Here is a 20,591-nt window from a genome sequence, read left to right on the forward strand (position 1 = left end):
ATTACCTGAACACCTACTTTCCCATCACTATTAATCGACATAACAGATTTTGTGGTTTTGTAATTCATATGATTCTTATGTGTCTCTGGTTTGTAGTATTCCTTGTTTCCTTCCTCTCTGAGTTGCTTTCTTTTTTCTTTTGTTATTGGAAGGGCAAGGGTTTGAGAGTTACGAGCGAATTGGCCAGACAAGGGTGGGCCGAAAGGGGAAGATTGGGTATTACTGATGTTGTCACTCATTGTTTTTTATTTATCATCTATAGTTGCATTAGCTTTTCTCAGTTGATCAATTTTAGGCAAAACCATTGGGGTGTGGGACCAAATAGGCTCTTTCATGTGCGTGTTTTTTGGGATTCGATAAAACCAAGTGGAGAAACCTCTGGTATTCCTAAAAGGAAGAGAAAAACTACTCTTTTTGGGTCCCTAGTTTTAATTAAAGTATGGTGAAGACCCTGAATCCACTCAATCCATATGGCTGACATCAGGGGGAGCATTTCGTGCCACCTATCCATGAGAGAATAGACTCACAATGACACTTGGCTAGCTTTGTTTCTTCGTTCCAATTACCGCCGGTACAAGCTCCCACCTGCCATAGTTTTACCGGGGAAAAAAGTGAGACATTAGAGGTTAATACTAAGGAAAATGTAAACTATGAATTTTTTTTATGCAAAACAACTATAGAGTATAGATGTTGAAGAAGTAGATTCCAGTATTTGAGTCCGTCTGAGAGTGCAAGACTTGAGATGTCAAGAAATTAATGGAGGCTAGTGTTTATGTTTAGGACGACAAGATTCAGATTGAAAGATGATGCGTTACTAGACGAAATCCCTCTGATGCTAAAGAGTGAAATAGTTGAAGATGTTAATGGTTGATGTAACTTCAGAAGGAGATGGTTGATCGGTAAATTGGTGCGATAGATAGTTGAAAATCCCTGCGTTTGAGCCAGGGGTCCCTTATCTCCGATTACTGTCACTGAGTGCGAGTAATCAAGATCCTTTATGTTGCAAAGTAGTTTTCTTAGATCCTTGCAAAGTAGTTTCCGTAGATAGAGGGAAAAGCTTTACTCTCAAACATTGAATTATTCTGTCTTTGTTTTACCTGCTACTCTTTAACACATATATTCACGTGAATATAAAGAGACAAGATTGATGAGGAAGCAACTAGAGTTTATGAGGAAGCAACTAGAGTTGATGTTGCTCCTGCTGCAAAATAATATAATAATGTTATGAGATAAATTTTTCTTTTTTATGTACTATCAATGGCCATAAGTATAGTGTTCTCCTTTTATTGGTCTAGAGGTAAGATAAGAAGTATGCAATCAGGAAAAAGTCTATGCTTTTAGATAATTGATGCATATAGAATTTCCATATAATATTCCATATATAGCCTACTTAATGAGCCAATTTGTTAGTTTGTATTTATTCGATTAAAAATTTAAAAAGAAATTATGCAATCACGAAAAAATTGTCGAATGGTAATTTTGGGCATTACATTGCTTTTCATTTTAATCTCCTATGATGTGATAAAAGTACGTACAAGTACGGGCTATACCTAGTCATTATACAAAACACAATGTCTTGTGCTAACTGTGACAAACTAATAATAAATTTTCTCTAGTATCAGGTTTTAGATTTATTACCTACTTACAAAAATAAAAATTAGTTCACTTATTCAATGCAAGAGAGTAAAAAGATGATGAAACTGGACCGTTTATTTCCATCCTAATCTACACGGTTAGGGCAGCTTAAATGACCAAGAGTCTAGACCGCTTAACCGCCTCCCTGCCTTTTTAATCTACACTCAGCTCCAACGTTCAAAATCTCGATTGTTCATCCCTAGCAGTTTCGACGGCTTCGGTTAGGGAGAAAGGCTTCTTCCCCTAAAGGTAAGATCATTTCTCATCCCCCATTCCGTTACAAAGTCATACTTTCCTCCAAATCGACCAAAAGTTACATCCTTACTCATCATCAATTGAATACTTGCATTACCACATAGCCCATTAGTAGGAGTGTACATTTAGTATCTGCACCAACCAAACCAATCCCATCCAAACGGATTTGGCGGTTTGGGGACCGATCCAATGATTATCTGGATTGATCCGGAAACTAAAAGGTCAAAATCGAAAGGTTTGGATCGTCCATAGATTTGCTTGACAGATAATCTAAAAGACCGTACCAACCAACTTATTATTATCTTTTATATATATTATATATTTACATAAATATATGATTGGGCATAATGGATGGTGGAGATTCAATTGTTTAACGTCTCTTTGTCTCCCTCAAATGTTGATAAACTATGTCGGATTACTTACGTACATGTAGACTTAATGGTTTCTGAGGCATTTCTAATTTTCAGCACGTTTAAATATAATTGTTGCAGGTTTTAAAGTCGGAAACTTGAAATTTTGTTCTTGGTAAAATTTTAGAGGTTTTGTTTGGTCATCCCACTAAATCAAACCGTTCTTGCATAGTTTGGTTCACTAACCGAACCAAACCATGACCGGATTGGTTCAAATTGAGATTTACAATAACCGAACTCTTTGGATTGAACTATGGATAGGCTCTAAAAGTCTGCTATCGAACAATGTTAACCCCCACTCATTAACCAAACCATGATCGGATTGGTTAGATTGAAATTTATAATAACCGAACTCTTTGGATCGAACTATGGATAAGCTTTAAAAGTCGGTTACTCAACATATGATCCCCCCACCAGTTACAGTCTTCCCCAATCTCCTTCTTCAATTTACAACAACGCCATGGATCTTCTCCCTCTCTATAAAACTCATACTTTTTATCATTCCCAATTACTCTTAAGTAAGAATTATTCCTTTCTAAATTTTTTCTTTTCTGGATTTCCAATTGCTAATTCCTAACTGCTCTCAGTTAGGGCTCCTCGTAATTAGTTTTTCCGAGCTTCAATCCTTCTACTGTATGGAGATCACTTGTTCGATTAAGTCCTATGTTATTTTTCTGAGGTTTAATCTCTGGTGTTGAAAGATTATTTGTTTGGTGAAATTCCGACGTTAATTTTCTGAGTTTTAATATCTATGATGTTTGGTGTTTACTATTTTGATAAAAATCCTATCTTAATTTTAATACATCATGTCTTAAAATAAACCTGATGTAAGAGACTACTTGTTTGATGAAATGCCTACGTCAAAATTCTGGTGTTTGGAGATTACTTGAATGATGAAATTCCTATGTTAACTTCAATACATGATGTGTTACAATAAATCAAACGCATCACTAATGAAATATCGATACATTGGACTCAGGAGCCTTGATATGTTACAGTAAATCAGACTCATCGATAATGGAAAAACGATGCAGTAAACTCAGGAGCTTCAACTTAAGACAATAATGCAAAAAAAATTTGACATGAACTCTTCCATACCTCAAATTTGTTACGGAACGAGACAGCACAGTTCAACTTTCACCAACAGTACCTTTGTGTAACTTTTCCGACTCAGCTGATTGTTACTTTTCCTATAATAGTCCGATTCCAAATGAAAGTTTCATGTTCAAAGATATTGGCTTAAGAAAATCTTCAGGATTATTACGTAACACTTTGTGTTAGATACTGCCCGAGTTTGGGTGAGTATTTTCCTTAGATAAATTTCGTGAAAACCCCTTGGGTATTGAGACCTTCAATACACAAGCAACGCCTTTAATCAATATCTGAAAAAGAAAATAGCTGGATCAAAATCCATATGTAATAATTTCCTCAACGCTAAGACCTTGGGAGGTAAAGCAAGACCTCCAAATATGAGATATAATAAGGGAGAGATGAAGCATATTGTAGAAAGACAAAATACAACCGTGTTGTTAGATCAATGGACTTATCGACGATAATTACAATTACCAAAGTATAACGAGCCATCTCATTAGTGCACAATCAATCAGAAAATTAGAAAGTCCTGTGAATTAAATAACAAAGTTGAGAGTATGTATAACACCAGTCCACAACCACAAATCTATGAATTTATTCGGAGTCTGATATATAGTTCGTTAATTCAGAAAAATTACTTTTAAACAGTAGTTAATTATTAGCATTTAACTTTTAATGATTGAATTTTGAACTAAAAGAATATGAATAGGTTTTGTGTGAGGAAAACCATTAACCTCCATTGTATATTTATATTGTTAATAGTTTACATAAATATGTAATTGACATAGATAGCTATACACAAGAGAGGAAAGAAAATACATAAGGTGGGAAATAGTATATACAATATATTGGAAAGAATCAAGTTCAATCTCATCCAAAATCTTTAGTCAATTATTTCCCGAATCTGATTATTATTACCATTATTACCCTCCCGCAAATTGAGCTTCGAGGAGATGCGAAGGTTCAATTTGGGACAAAGCTCCAAGAACCGAAATTGAGATAAGCTTTTCGTCAAAATATCAGCGAGCTGATCATGAGATGGGACAAACTGAATCTTCACTGATCCGGCTGCCACCTTTTCCCGAACAAAGTGGTAGTCCAAAGCAATGTGCTTAGAACGACCATGAAACACTAGGTTGGCAGTCATGAGGATGGCACTTTTATTGTCACAATATATACTAATAGGAGTAGATAGGCGAATACCCAATTCCTGAAGAATATAACCAATCCAAGTTAAGTCAGCAGTAGTGGAGGCAAGAGCCCGATATTCAGCTTCGGTGCTGGAACGAGAAACCGTAGGTTGCTTACGAGCACTCCAGGTGAGAAGATTCCGACCAAGAAAAATGGAGAACCCAGATGTAGAACGACGTGTATCAGAGCAACCTGCCCAGTCAGCATCAAAGTAAGCATGAAGAGAATTAGAGGCAGAGTCCGCAAACAACTGTAAACCCTCTTAACATAACGCAATATGCGTTTAACAGCTTGAAAGTGGTCAACTGTGGGAGCGTGCATAAACTGACACGCCACATTGACTGCATAGGCTAAATCTGGACGAGTCAACGTAAGATACTGAAGAGAACCCACCACCTTACGATATTGAGTAGGATCCGAAAAAGCAACACCCTGTCCTGACAACTGAATGCCTGTTGTCATAGGTGTGGAAGCTGATTTGACACCCTCTAAATTTAAAATTTTAAGGATGTCTAAGGCGTATTTAGATTGAGTAAGTAAAAGACCATCCTTATTCGAAGTTGCTTCAATACCCATAAAATAATGTAGAAAACCCGTATTTTTCATATCAAACTCAGAAGATAGTTGCGAAATAATAGTATCAATGGTAGAGGAATCAGCTCCCGTGAGTATAATATCATCAACATAAAGCAACAAATAAATCATACCCACTAGAGTTGTACGAATAAAAAGAGAGGTATTAGACTTACTAACACGAAAACCAATATGGAGTAGGTAAGAGCTGAATTTGTCATACCATGCCCGAGGAGCCTGCTTCAAACCATAGAGAGCCTTGTGAAGACGACAAACATACGATGGATGGGAAGTATCAACATAGCCAGGAGGTTGGGCCATGTAAACCTCCTCAGTTAGATCCCCATGAAGAAAGGCATTCTTCACATCTAACTGAAGAATAGACCATCCACGAGAAACTGCGATAGATAAAATAATCCGAATAGTTGTAGGTTTGACCACAGGGCTGAAAGTCTCATCAAAATCAAGTCCAGGTTTCTGGACAAAACCTTGGGCAACCAAACGGGCTTTATACCTGTCAATACTGCCGTCAGGTTTGAGCTTGGTGCGGAAAACCCATTTAGAACCAACAATGTTCATAGAGGGGTCATGGGGCACCAAAGACCAAGTACGTTGTTTCATAAGAGCTTCCATTTCTTCTTCTATAGCACGTTGCCAACGTATTGATTTACTAGCCATACGATATCCCCGCTGTTCCGTGATAGCAGATAAGGGAGCATAAAAGCTGGAGCTAGAAGAACCAAAAATATCAGAATCACGGGGAGAAATAGGGTACCGAGAATATACCTGAGTTGGAGTCGTATCAACTAGTAGAGCATCATGCATGATTGAGTCCATCAACCTGTAACCTTGAGGACCACACTCCGAGCTAGAATTTAGTGAAACCGTCGGAGCAACCCCTTCCGTAATCGAATCCGTCAGAGAACGCATGGGAACCGGAGTAATACCTACCAAAGAACAAGGATCCGATACTAGAGGAGTGGTAGGAGTAGATTCCGGTGGTGTAGTAGAAGGAGCTGCGGAGGGGCCCTCAGTCGAGACTAAAGGGACCTCCCCAGTAGGTGCAGGAATAGGGGTCACTAATGAACTAACAGGGGTATCATCTAGACGAATTGTGGTAACTAAAGGTGCCTTTGAGGCAGAATCATCCACCTGAATGGGAATGGGATTGGTTTCAATGCTAGGGGTAGTAGGGGAAGACGAGACAGACATTAAGGGACGAGTATCAAGAAAACTCACTAGATCATCAGATGAAGGCACAAAATCAGGCGTTTTAAACGGGTAAATAGCTTCATCAAAGATAACATGACGAAAGATAAATAACTTCTTGGTGGTAGGATCTAAGCATTTGAAACCCTTATGAAATTGACTGTAACCGATAAACACACATGGGAAGCTCCGAGGTGAAAGTTTGTTAGAAGCATAAGGTCGCAAATAAAGGAAACAAAGACATCCAAATAAACGCAACATGGAATAGGAAGGTGGCTTACCGTATAAAGTGGAGAAGGGAGAAGCATCCTGAAGCACTGTCGTAGGCATTCGATTAATGAGGAAATTTGCTGTTTGAAAAGCTTCAACCTAATAAATAGCAGGTAACCCACTATGAAATAAAAGACTCAGTCCAGTTTCAGTTACATGACGATGTTTACGCTCTATACGAGCATTTTGAGCAGGTGTATACGGACAAGAAATACGTCTGTCAATGCCATTTGCACTTAGAAAATTTAAAAATTGAGTATTTTGAAATTCACCTCCTCCATCTAATTGAAGAGTCTTAATTTTAGAGTCCAATTAATTTTCGACAAGAGATTTAAATTTTACAAAGACTTGAAAAAATTCAGATTTAGCACAAAGTGGATAAAACCAAGAAAATCAACTGTAATCATCAACAAAAAGCACATTATATTTAAAACCATTAGAATTGGGAACAGGAGAAGGACCCCATAAATCAATGTGCACAAGAGCAAGAGGAGAAGAAGCTCGTTTATTAATCAAAGTAAATGAAAGTCTATGACTTTTACTCATATTACAAGAAATACAAGTAGAAGACATAGAATTCTTGGAAACAGACTGAATTAAATTATCCTTACTTAAAATATCTAATACCCTAGAAGACACGTGACCAAGCCGACTATGCCATATAGCAAGTGGTGCTTTGACTGAGACTGAAGTAGAACTAAAAAATGAGGAATGAGCTTCATCCAAGACAAATAAATTTCCTCGCCTACTGTCGGTGCCCAAAATCCTTCCTTTCTCCTGAAAGATAACAAAGCCATGTTTTGAAAATAGAACAAAACAATGAAGATCATCAACAAGTTTGCCTATAGATAATAAATTCTTAGTAAGAGAAGGAACATGAAGTGAGTCAGGTAAGGTGAGAACACCATGAGGAGTGGGAAGAGAAAGGGAACCTTTATGTTGAATGGTGAGAGGGGAACCATAACTGATGTAGACTTTATTTGAACCAGAATATGGAGTTAAGTGAGAAAAGTTACCGGAACCTGACGTCATATGACTTGAGGCACCACTATCAGCATACCAAGACGAATCTGACGGATTGGTGATGACGAGAGACTGAAGAGCATCAGCGGCGGCTTCAATAGATTCAGCATCGGCAACGTGGGCTTCTCGGCGAGGTGATAGAGATCGATCATGAGGACGACAACGAGATGAGTCACGGGTCCGACGAGGAGAGGGTTCTCGGTACGGTTGTCGTGGTGAATATTGATCCCGGCGACGAGGAGAGTCTCTTTGACGTCGCGGTGGTCGACCAGTAGAATGGCCAGGCTTCTTACACCACTGACAGACAAACGTCGGTGTGGACCGAGAGGGTCGTCTATCATGGCGAGGGGAAGACCGAGAAGACCGATCATAACGAGAGGAACGTTGTGGAGACCGATATTGGCGATGACCTGAATTGTGGGTAGAGACATAAGCACCTTCAGTAATAGGAGGAACAACTCGAAAGGATTTTATAACACCTTCTTGAGCCTGAAGCATAGGTAAAATATCTTTAAAAGTTGAAGAGGTGGTTTAGAGAGAATGGATCCGGCTAAAGTTTCATAATCCGGGCCGAGAACTTTCAAGAACTAGTATTCTTTCTCAGCTTCAGATATATGATGCCCAGTGGTGGCTAAGGTTTCACATAAAACCCTGTAATTACGAGCATAATCCGCTATAGATGCATTACCTTGTTTAATACATTGAATTTGTTCCTTGAGCTGAAGAGAGCGAGTGATGCATGGACTAGCATAAGTTTGATTGAGCTGAGCCCAAACATCACCCGCTCAGGTTAAGCCTATAATATCAGTCATTGCCTCTTTGGAGAGAGAACTATAGATGATCGAAAAAACAAGGCGATCTGTAGTTAACCAAGATTCATAGAGAGGATTAACAGTTAACGAACCTGTAGGGGAAGCAAGTGTGGGTTCCGGTGGAGGGACCGTATTATCAGGATGATGAACCAGACGTTGACTTTCTATTAAAGATAAAACCTGAGGACGCCATAGCAAAAAGTTTTCTGAATCAAGTTTTAAGTTGATCATAGAGCTAAGATGCGGATAAGATAACATAGTTGGTGCCGAGGGAGATAAAATAGCACTTGAAATAGAATAACCGGGTGAAGATTCCATAGCAAACAAACTTGATAATAAAACCTTTTGAAGATTTTAACCTCGATGTGAAATCGGAAAAGAAAATAGCTCTTGAATAGAAGAAGACCTCGGTAAAGATGAACCTGACAATAGAATAATGATCTCGGTTGGAGACAACCGGAAAAAAAAAAAAATATGAATAGGTTTTGTGTGAGGAAAACCATTAACCTCCCTTGTATATTTATATTGTTAATAGTTTACATAAATATGTAATTGACATAGATAGCTATACACAAGAGAGGAAAGAAAACACATAAGGAAGGAAATAGTATATACAATATATTGGAAAGAATCAAGTTCAATCTCATCCAAAATCTTTAGTCAATTATTTCCCAAATCTGATTATTATTACCATTATTATGAACAACTTCATATAACTTTAAAACTATACCCCCACTTATCTCCCAAATTATAAGCTCAAAAGAAGAGATTTTAGAATGAGTACAAAGGTATTAAGGCAAACAAACCTACTTGATTTTGATGTCCTAGATCACGAATAAGAACCTTTAACCACAGTTATTTTATTCAAAAAACGCAGCGTCACCCATAACAAACACAAAAGGAAAACAAGCCTTGTATGGCCTCCTTCTCCCTTATTAGCTCTCTATAACAATCTTCTTTTTTCTCTCTCTCTTTTAAACTCACTCTACCCACCCTTTCTCAATCTTCGATCTCCCTCTCATAAACTTCCTCTATGTACTAGAGGAAGAAATATGGGTTTTAAAACCTACTTTTATAAGTTTTCAAAGTGTGAACATAATGTGTTTATTAAATACACCTCGTCACCTCATAGGTCCCTCCCACCATTGGATGTTTATAAGGCCAGAAATTAACTCGGTGAAGAGAAAAAGTTACAAATCATTACTTACCCTGTTGTACCATATCTATCACTTGTAGTTTCTCTTTGTGAGCTTTTTGATGCTTCAGCTTTGACCACTAAATCGTGCACCTTCCGCTTCAGTACTCTTTCCTAGAAAAAAGGAAACCAACAAGTATTTTTCTAAGAAAAACTTGAAAGTAGGGTAAAAATTGTAACATGCTTCAAAAGTAAACTACCTTTTCTTTTGCACCATAACTTTTTCTTTCGCATCCTTTTGTTTTTCAGCCTTGTACTTCATCAATCCAATTCCTGAAGACTCTGGAATTAAAAATAGTTATATTAGAAGCTTTTCAACCATGAGTTTCCATTAGTTGATGGAACGTAGAACTCAAGAGAAAATGAACAAAAAAAAAAAAAACAGAAAAAATTATTCTTTTTGTGAGATTTCGTGTAGAGGAAGAAAAGCTTAGTATTTCTCATTAAGCTAAATAGAATTATTACATCAGTATTTATACTGTTTAGAGAGAGAAAGAGATGAGGGAAGAAGGTCGTTAAGACTAACAACCTCTATTAACAGAAAGACAAATCTACCCTTAATGTATATAGGCACCACTTCTCTTCTTCTCCTTTTATTCATTCTTCATCTTCACAAGATGCATCAGATTGGAAAGAAGCCGAGAGAACAGTGGAAAGACCCTTCGTGAAAACATCAGCTAGCTGCTCAGAGGTAGACACAAATTTCAGAGACAACACCCCAGATGTGAGCAATTCTCGAACAAAATGATAGTCAATCTCTACATGCTTGGTTCTTAAATGAAACAAAGGGTTCTTAGCCAAATGTTGAGCTCCCATGTTGTCACAATGTAGCACAAAAGGATGATTGATAAGAAAACCCAACTCATCTATAATATAAGATAACCAAAGTAATTCAGAAGTAGCATTGGCCATTGCCTTGTACTCAGCCTCTGTGCTGGACCTAGCAACTGTAGGTTGTTTCTTTGAAGACCAAGCAACCAATGTAGAACCAAGAAAAACTCCAAAACCAGTGGTTGATCTCCTAGAATCAGGACAGCCAGCCCAATCACAATTACTGAAAGCATGAAGAGAAGTGAGATCACCAGGAGTAATTCGAACACCAGAGCCAAGAGATCCTTTAAGATATCTGAGAATTTTCTTGACTAACTGAAAATGTGATGTTCTAGGAGCAGACATGAACTGAGCAGCATAATTGGTTCCAAAAGCAATATCAGGTCGAGTCATAGAGAGGTACTGAAGACCACCTACTAAACTCCTATAGAGAAGAGGATCATCTAAAAGATCACCATCAAGACTCGAAAGCCTCTTACCAAATGGAATAGGAGTGGACAAAGGTTTGCATTCAAGAAGACCAGCTTTGTGGAGCAACTCAAGTGTATACTTGGTCTGAGTTAATAACAATTCAGTAGCTGAAGAGGAATGTTGAACCTCTATTCCCAAAAAATAGTGCAGAGTACCAAGGTCCTTCATTTTGAATTCCATGTGTAACTGAGCAATCAGGGAAGTCAGAAGAGCATGAGGTGATCCTGTCAATATAATGTCATCCACATAAAGCAACAAGACCATTGTATCTGTACCAACAGTATAGACAAACATAAAATGATCTGTGGAACTTTTTTGAAAACCCAAATCCAAGAGAAACCCATCAAACCTCTGAAACCAAGCTCTTGGAGCCTGCTTAAGCCCATCAAACCTCTGAAACCAAGCTCTTGGAGCCTGCTTAAGACCATTGTAGAGACTAGATGAAGGCACTCCCTTGGTCTATAGTTTAAAGCCCAACATCTAAAGTTCAAGAATACCCAAAGAAGAAGGGAGGTGTAGAGATTTTATGAGCACCCACTTTTGGGCCCAAGTCAAAGTAGTCTAAAGACTTAGTCAAGTTGACTAAGTCTACGATTTTAATAAAGTTATCTACTATTCATCATCTTCTTCATCAATTCATCAACCAAGAAAATAGGAGAGAGAGAAAAGAGGCAAGAGGATAGGGTTTTTGTTCTTTGAGTTAGAGAGTTTGAAGGTTTTGAAAGAGGGAAAGAGAGAAGGAAAGAGGAGGGTCGGCCAAGCATAGGTCGGCCGGCACACTAGGCCGGCCTAGCTTTGGCCGGCGGAGCAGCAGCTCGAGCTTGAGATGACGCGAGAGCTGCTGCTGCTCGGGAAGCTACCAGCCGGCACGGGATAGCAGCAGCTTCCCGGCACGAGCAGCACGGGATGGCAGCAGCTCCCACTCGGGCCGGAACGTGCATGCATATCTTCATAGTTCGGGCTGCACATCTTCATAGCTCGGGAACGTGCAGCTGCAACTCGAAACAGCCATGGGGTAACGGGATGGATGGACCTCGGCTCGGGGCAGCAGCTTTGGCTGGGATTTCAAGCTATTTTGGCCGGAATCTTCTTGTCTTTGGCTGGATTTTTCATGGTGTTCCGGCCACTTTCTTGGCCGGAAACCTTAGGGCTTATGTTTCCCTCATCCTTGGCTTACTTCTCATGTTGTTTGATTTTGGTTTGGGTTGAAGATTCCTAGAGAGAGAAAGCTAGGGTTTAGCTTTAATGGAGGTTTGTGATAAATGGAGAAGATGATGATGGTCTCTATGGGGAACCCAGAATTTTGCTAAGGGGAGATCGACTGCACTTTAAAGACTCATATTTTCCGACGATCTTAGCCTCGAACCACAACCAAAAAGGGGGATTCTCTCATCATTTCCTTTCCATTTCTTATTCAATCACCATGTTTAGCTAGCTTTAGTGTGTCGATTATATGAGATGAAATGTGATGAATTCGTGATTATGTTTAATATGATTTGATGTTTTGATTATAAATTGATGTTCCTTTATTTCAATTATCGTTTTATCGTATTTTCATGTGTCCTGTCAAGCACTTCACATAGTTAATAGATGAAACGAAGTATTCGATTTCGATCGTAGTCTAAGTCATAATTTCATGTGTCTTGTCATGCACTTCACATAGTTAGGCGACTAGACAATACCCTCGATGACTTGGGTTTAACCGATTATGATGTTTTTTTTTGACTAAGTATGATCTCCGGATATACGTAGTGCTTATAGACATCACCTTAGGAGTCGAACATCGTTTATACCTTGGAACATTAGATCGGACCATACATAGTTGTAGATTTATCAATATAGATTCCCGGACTTCGACACATTACTCTTGTATTCGAATACTCTTGAAGCATGATTTGAATGTGATGAATGACTTATTATTTGTTTACATGTGAGTTTAATTGACTTTGTCTAGTTTTATAAACTAGAAGCCTTGATCTTAATCGTCTATTGACACAAAGTTTGATAATGCGTACTTAGTTTGATAATCGTTACTTACTAACCTTTGATCGATTATACTTAGTTTGGTGTATTATACTTATTAGTGTCATACTTGTTCATTTTCAATTTATTAGATAGTGTGTGTAAGTTTGATAGTCGATGCTCAGCGACGTTTGATCGGTTATACTTAGTTGGACACATGATGCTTAGCATTGTCAACGTGGGTGAAGTTAATTACATTTTCATGCAAACAGTTACTTAGTATTTGTCACTTTCGATCTTGTGGATCGAAGTATCCCTCTCAATCGACTTTTGCCCGAATCGAGTCTTACAGTCTCCCGACTCTTGTTCCTCCGACACTTCTCTCGAATCTCTCTCGCCCGTTTTACTTATATTGTTTAGTTAGTTTTGCTTGCTTTCTTGTTTTCTTACTCATTCAATCTAAAACGCCCCATTTACCTTTGTTCCTCTTCCTTTTTAGTCTAAGTTAGCTAGTGATACCTATACCGGTGGACTAAACCCTTCGATACCCGACTATCCTTGGATCGATCCCGGCTTTGCCGGATTACTACTTGATACCTCCGCTTGGGTGTGCAACCTTTTCGGGTGCATCAAGTTTTTGGCGCCGCTGCCGGGGATAGGTTTAGTAGTTTCGACATCGTTTGTTTGTTTTGTTCATTAGTTTAGTGTTGTTTGCTTACTTAGACGTTCTTGTTTTCTTTGTTTTTTGTAGTTTCTTAATTTCATTTCTTTTTTAGGTACCGTTTTATAGAAAAGAGCCAAAAGTGACATAAAGGCGAAGGAAAAGGAAGGAATCAAGAAGCTAAAGAGGAAAAACGAACGAAACGAGAGGAGCATTTGCTAGTATCGCATTCTAACTCTTCCTTTTTTACTTGTGCGTGATTGTTTAGTTCTATTAGTGTTAGTCTCCATTCTGTGATTGTGTGTTAGCATCCTTGAACATTGTAAGATCATGGCAAGTTGGTCATTTGATGAGAATGACCTTATGCTAACTCTTTCCAACACTGGTCGACCATCTACAAGTCATCAGGACTACTCAAACTTATATAGGAATAGACCGACTAGTGATAGGAATTGGCGAGTTGAGCCTGACCGACCTAAGATGACCATGGGTGAATATCGACAGATGTATGGAGTCGGTCAGACTCGTGATGGATATGGTCTTAGGGATTATGAGCATGAGGGTAACCAACCCCGTAAGAGTCTTCGAGACTATCGACAAGAATTTGAGATGATCACACCTTCATGTATGAATTTGTCACTTCATGAGGACCGTTGTTCTATTAGTATTGATCGACCACGTCGAAGTCTTCGTGACTATCGACAAGCATATATGAACGGTTCATTTAGTGATGACAATTCCCGACTCGATGACTCCACTCAAAGAGTCGAGTCTATGTATCTACATGAAGGTAGTGAAGAAAGGACCATGGAGACCATTAGCCCGATTTGTGCTATTTGTGGGAGCTTAGACCATTTGACCGAGTATTTTCCCATGATCCGTGTTACGCGAGAGTCTTCGTCTAGTTATACTCATGTGCCTTATTACGAGGAGATGACTGAAGATACTCTCCAAGCATTTTTAGAGTATCAAACTAGATTCAATCGAGATATAAAAGAGATCACGGAATGGATTCTCAATATTGTTGATAGAATTGAGTCGGAGCCTATCATCGACGAGGAAGGGGTTTGCGCACCCCAAACTCAAGAAGAGGCTATGAATGATGGTGAGGGTAATGCACCTGACTCTAGTCTTAAGTTAAATGTCGAAGAAGCTCCTGATAGACCCTTAGAGCATGAACTGACCGACGACCCTTACTGCTCACTCCCTCGACCATTGTCATCCTACCATGCATCGACTACATTAGATTTTGATGTTCAGGATGATAGTTCTACGAGCAAACTTGGGAATCACACAGTGTTGAACTTTCCAATCTTTAGAACTTGTGATTATATAGATGGGTTATGTAGAATGGAAGGTGTTATGCCTAACTTTGAGGCTCCCGATGCCTTTAAGGGTGTCGATAACATAGTAGTTGAAGAGATAGCGGATAGCTTGTTGGATTATTTACCTAAGGAAATTATGGACCTTGACTTGGTCCCCGAGCCTATCGCCTTACCCTTAAAGTCTAGTTCAACCTTCCACATGATCTCAGACTCGGTTGTTGACCCCTTCTGGGACACTTCGGACGTCTTCCCTAGCATGTCTAGGGACTTAGTGGATGTTTTATCCATTAAGCTTGACTTTGACTTTTTACCTGCGACTGACTTCCTGACACTTCACTTATATGTCGACCCTTTTGACGACTTTTTAGCCGTCGCCCCTAGCATTTATGCGTACTTAGTGGACCGTGCATCCACTAAGTTTGGGGATGGTCTCTTTTCACTTTTAGTCTCACTTGCACTTCTTTCGTTTAATATTCTTGTGACACTTTTACCATTTGTATATAGCTTTCTTTGACCTCCAAATCTTCCGGCTTTTACTATATGATCGTTAGCTGATTAAAATGGGTCCTTGATATTTATGGGTAACATCTCTGGAAACCCTCCGCGAGACATAACTCGTGCTCTTGTGTGAAAACAAGAGAATCAAAGGCTAATTGCATAGCTCAATGCAATCGTGTATACCCGCGTTAGTGGTAGGTTTTATATGGTCATGTTTTTATGTTCTTCACTCTCACGATATTTGGTGATATTTTAAGAGTAATTCTTACTTGTTTTACTTCTAAGGCATGGTTTGTTTCAAGTTTGGGGATGGCGTGAGCTTTGCTTCAACTTGGAACCTCGTTATACATGTCTTGGTAGTATCATCCTTTATCTCCTTCGATTATGGTAATACCTCTCCACTCTTCTCTTTAAATTGATGTGCCTCTTTATATTTTGGTGAGTGTATGCTTAAAACATTGAGGACAATGTTAGTTTAAGTTTAGGGATGCGGATATGACCATAACCAATGCATGACCATGGGTTTCAAAGACAAAAGGGTTCAAATTAGCCAAACATTACAAAATTACGGTCTATTGCCGATGGAAGAAAGCTGTCAGTAACATCGAAAATACCGTCGGCAGAACTCTGTGCCGACGGCACCGAGGCGTCGGCTTTAAAGGGGTAGGCAGTACTACTGCCGACGACATTGGCGACGAAAATAAGACCGTCGGCAGAAGTACTACCGACGGTTATCTGTATTTTACTCACGGTCGGCGTAACTTAGTAGTTTCCCACCAAAATTTTTGGCCGATGGCATTCAAAAAGTAATAACCGTCGTCAATACAATCTGGCGCCAAATTTCCTACAGCTTCTAGACGGCACATGAACCGTCGACAATAAATTTCTTGATTTTTTTACAAAATAATTTTTTCGCACCCATTGGTGTAGTAGGCCGTGATCCATAAACTACAACAACATAATGAATAATAACTTGTTATTTTTATCATAAATATAAACTTCAAAACGAATTTATAACACATCACGTCTATAAAATTCAATACATCCCTAAACTATACATAATTATCGACATCAAATGTATATAACAAATTTAAAACACGTCTCCGTTCTTCAAAATTTATGCTTTTCCATAATCAATTTTAATCCCTGCAAAAGAAAAAACAACACATCTCTTAGTTCTTGAAAATTCGAAATTGAGTTTGACTAAAAGTCGTTCCAACCAAATAACTTAGAAGTAAAACCATATAAATGGATTGAATCAACATTCACGCATAAGAAACAAAATATGCTAATGCTAAAATTGTGACAAACCCAAATGAATTTCGAGCTGTGATCACATACCTATACTATATTAGTAAAACCGTGACGTATACAAATTTCTATAGATGAAGACTTCCTAAGTTGTTAGAAAATCCCTAATAAAGAGAATCCAACACAAGCCATCAATACAAGAAATTTTGATCAACCATGCTAACCTAAACTACAGAGGCTTCGTAACATTAAAAATAATCAATTACGAAGTATTTCAAAAAACTTGTATGACTTTTACCTCATGATAGACTTGTGAGAGGAATTTCAACCCAAGATTGTGTGGAAACTTCATAAGAAGCTACTTTGAACTAACATGTGTTACCGGTAACATCTAAGTTGTTGTCATTAGTTTCATACATAGCTTCATACACAGTTCCATACTTATGAAGAATCATAAAGGTATTAGTATGTCCTAAAACTACATGCATATTGTGATGAATAATAATAGTAGGTAGTGACAACTACATTAAAACTCATGGTTCCTTAGCTCTTAACAGAATGGAAAATGAAGTTTACCTGTTGGAGAAAAGGCCTTACTGGAGTGACGAAAATGGAAGACGCAGAGAGAGAAAAAGACTACCTTCAAAATGAGTAACCGCATAAAGAGGATTAATAAGTAAAATTGTTGTGACCGTCTGCATAAATGAGTTGGTACTGAGAAAGAGAAATTAAGCCATACCTTGCGTCTAATGAAGAAACCCCTTCAAAATCTGCATAAACAAGAAAAATATATAAGAAAATCATTAAGTTCTCGAGCACATAAGCAACACCGGTAATGTGCCTTAGGAAATAACCAAACCCAAATTCAATTAACAAAACAAAAACTGAACAAAGCAAGCATGAACTAATTCTATGTATGAAATACATTTTATGTCGAATATCGTGATGAAGAATAGAACCGACAACTACATTCAAACTTGCGGTATATTTATGGTTCTTTAGATTTTAACCAAATGGAGATTGAAGTTTTACCTGTAGGAGAAAAATCTCAAAATAGAGTGTTGAGACTAGAAGAAGAAGAGACACAAAAAAAATTGTCTTCAAAATGAGCAACCGTACCTGCATAAAGAGGGTATTTAATACGGTATCCAAGTTTATGTTTTGGAAAACTATAACGAAATGAGATGGAAACTCAAAATTTTATCACCCTAACTTCAATGGAGAAAGATAACCCAAAAACTATGTACAATATTGACAGGACAATGGCAAATCAAATAGGAACGATACAATTAAGTGAGATTTCATTGAATTGAAATGGATGATTGATTGTTTAAACCCATAAACGAGGTTTTTTCGATTCAATCCAAGTCAATACTTGTATTAGTACTACTTCAAATATACTAGCAAGCAAGCAAGCGAAGACATGAATCATCTGACCGGATTTAACTAATAGAAAACTCACTAAACAACAACATTTATGGTAAACAATTACAACAACATTTACCGATTCCTACAAAAATAGGTCAAAAATCAAGCGAAAAAGTTTCACCTTAACCTCATAAATTGCTCTATTGTTAAAGAGAAAGTAAGAGTTTTGAGATATACCTGTTATCAGAGGAGGAATTTGTACTTAAAAAGAAACTGTTATTTATGATGATAATGATGAGGAAGCTTCTTGAATGCAAAAATTGTTCTATTTCTCTACCCATTGAATAGGAAGATACATAATGAAGCTGTCATTAGGGTTTCTTAAGATAGTGAACTGTTTTTTATCTGGTGGTGGGTAAATCCAAAAACATTAAACTGTTAAAACTAGCAATAGCTACCTCACAAACAAGTTAATTCCGATCATTATCATCATTACGATCATTGACAATATTTGGTCCCAGCCGAACCCTACCTCTCTTGGTGATCACAGTTCAATGACAAATAGGAGTTTTTGCATGAATGAATATATGGACCACAAACCCTAGATGCTTACATTTTTTGAGAGAGATAGATGAGGACTAGGGTGACTTGTCTTTGGATGGTGTAAGGTTGAAAAAGATAGAATTGTATAAGTAAAGAGATGTTAACAGTTGAGGAGTATAAGAATAAATGCAAGAGAAAACCCTAATTAATCTATTGAAATCTGTAGAAGCCATTAATCTTACCTAGGAACATAACAAAACCCTAATTAATCTATGTAAATTTGTAGAAGCCATTAATCTAACCTAGGAACATCATACCTTGAGTTTTAAGTTGTTGCGGAGGAACACAATCAATTCGATCAGAAGAGAAAAGAGAGGAGAAATTTGAGCAGGAACACCATTAATCCTTCAAGACAGAGAGTACAGAGAGATTGAGTGAGGAAAGAAGAATCCATTAATCTAACCTAGAAGACAAAATAGAAACGAGAGAGCGTGAGGAAACATCATACCTTGAGTTTTCGATCAGAGGAGAGAAAGAGGGAAGGAGATGGGTGAGTAGAGAGGAAGTTCTGAGTTATCGTGTCTAGGGCATAAGAGGGTCAGGGCCGACGCGCTTCGAGAAATCCGTCGGCCAAATGGTTTCGTGGAAAATATCTGCGTGAAACCATTTCCACCGCCGACGGTGTGGAAATTATTTTTCGTCGGGAAATGAATTCCCAGAATATTTTCCCACCAAAGTGAAAAGTCGCGCCAATTATTTACCGGCGCTACAACATAAAACCGTCGCCCAAGTCCTACCACCGATGGTTTTGGTGGTCGTCGTCAAAGGCGTCGGTAAACCAATAGAAAGGGAGGAAACCGTGGTGTTATGTGGCGACGGGTTTCCCACAAAACCGTCGACATTAGTGCACCTATGACGACGACTTGTTCAAATACCGTCGGCGGTATGCTTAGCCCGACGGTTCTGCGTAAAACCGTCAGCAAACCCCGTCGGCAATAGACCGTGTTTTTGTAGTTAAAATTTGAAAAATTTTCAACATTTTGATTAGATTTGCATGTGATTTTTAAGAATGTTGATGCATATGTATCGAGTTGATGGGTTTTGTGATTGCTAATGGTCTTTGCATGAAAGTCGAGTCTTTAAGTGTTTGTGTTATACAATGGGAGTAACATCTTAGTGAAGAAGAAATATCTCTAAGAGACCTAGAGTAGTCATTAGTGGAGACTTAACCCATGTGAGAGCTCAAAGCCTAAATTGTCCTTCGAGTGTACTCTTCCGCGCTAACTCCGAGTAGAATGAAGAGCTACTCAACCTCGTAACTATTAAAAGAGCTCATTTGATCTCGTGTGCTCAACTTCTTTAGCCACTAAGAGTGACATTATGATAGCGAATTAACCTTGCCCTTGTGGTCCATGAAACTCAATAAGAGTGTCAACTAGAGTAAGGCGGATACTCCGTCATCATTCATCATCTTATATCCCGAGAATGAAGACATGAAAAGAAAAGAATGAAGAATGTCAAAAGCAAGTATGAAAGGGAAAAAAAAGTTGATTGCATGAATAGAGTATTGTGTGAGTTGTATTTGTGTTGTTTTGTGTGATTTTGTGTAATGAAAAAAAAAAGGTATGAAAAAAAGAAAGAAAAAAAGAAAGAAAGAATGAAATAAAAGTTGTTTATGTTATGTTTGAGCATGTTAGCTCTTTTGTGTGAGTGATGTGACTGTATATATGTGTGTTTGTGTGTTTGTTCATGAATAAGTATTCGAAGCAAGAAACGAATGTGGAAATGCTTAAGAGGTTCTATCATGAAGAGTTCGACATTCTCGGGAATCTACCATCATCATCCATTTCTAGTATTCGTTAACCTTTAGAAGGCATTCTTAGAGGGTAGAATGGGTGAGAAGGGCGAGTGAACTTCCCCACTCTATTTAGTGGCTAATTCCTTTTCGAAGATCATTCGTTCCAAAATGTTGTCCTCGCCCCTTTTTATGTGTTGAGTCCATGTTAGTGATCACAC

General features: G+C 38.2%; 1 long non-coding RNA gene across 1 annotated transcript; it reads right to left on the reverse strand.

Annotated features, from left to right (window-relative positions):
• Nucleotides 1-16,405: 16,405 nt before the first annotated feature.
• LOC147557677 (uncharacterized) lies at nucleotides 16,406-19,173 on the reverse strand. Its single transcript, XR_015235351.1, has 6 exons — nucleotides 19,084-19,173; nucleotides 18,893-18,980; nucleotides 17,697-17,783; nucleotides 17,404-17,434; nucleotides 17,241-17,304; nucleotides 16,406-16,559 (listed from the first exon to the last, which is right to left on the reverse strand). It is a non-coding gene; the product is annotated as an uncharacterized LOC147557677 (long non-coding RNA).
• Between the last annotated feature and the right edge of the window lie 1,418 nt (nucleotides 19,174-20,591).

Source organism: Eschscholzia californica, unplaced genomic scaffold (assembly GCF_041429995.1).
Source record: "Eschscholzia californica isolate CP2 unplaced genomic scaffold, dmEscCali1.0.p SCAF_2, whole genome shotgun sequence".
Taxonomy (NCBI): domain Eukaryota; kingdom Viridiplantae; phylum Streptophyta; class Magnoliopsida; order Ranunculales; family Papaveraceae; genus Eschscholzia; species Eschscholzia californica.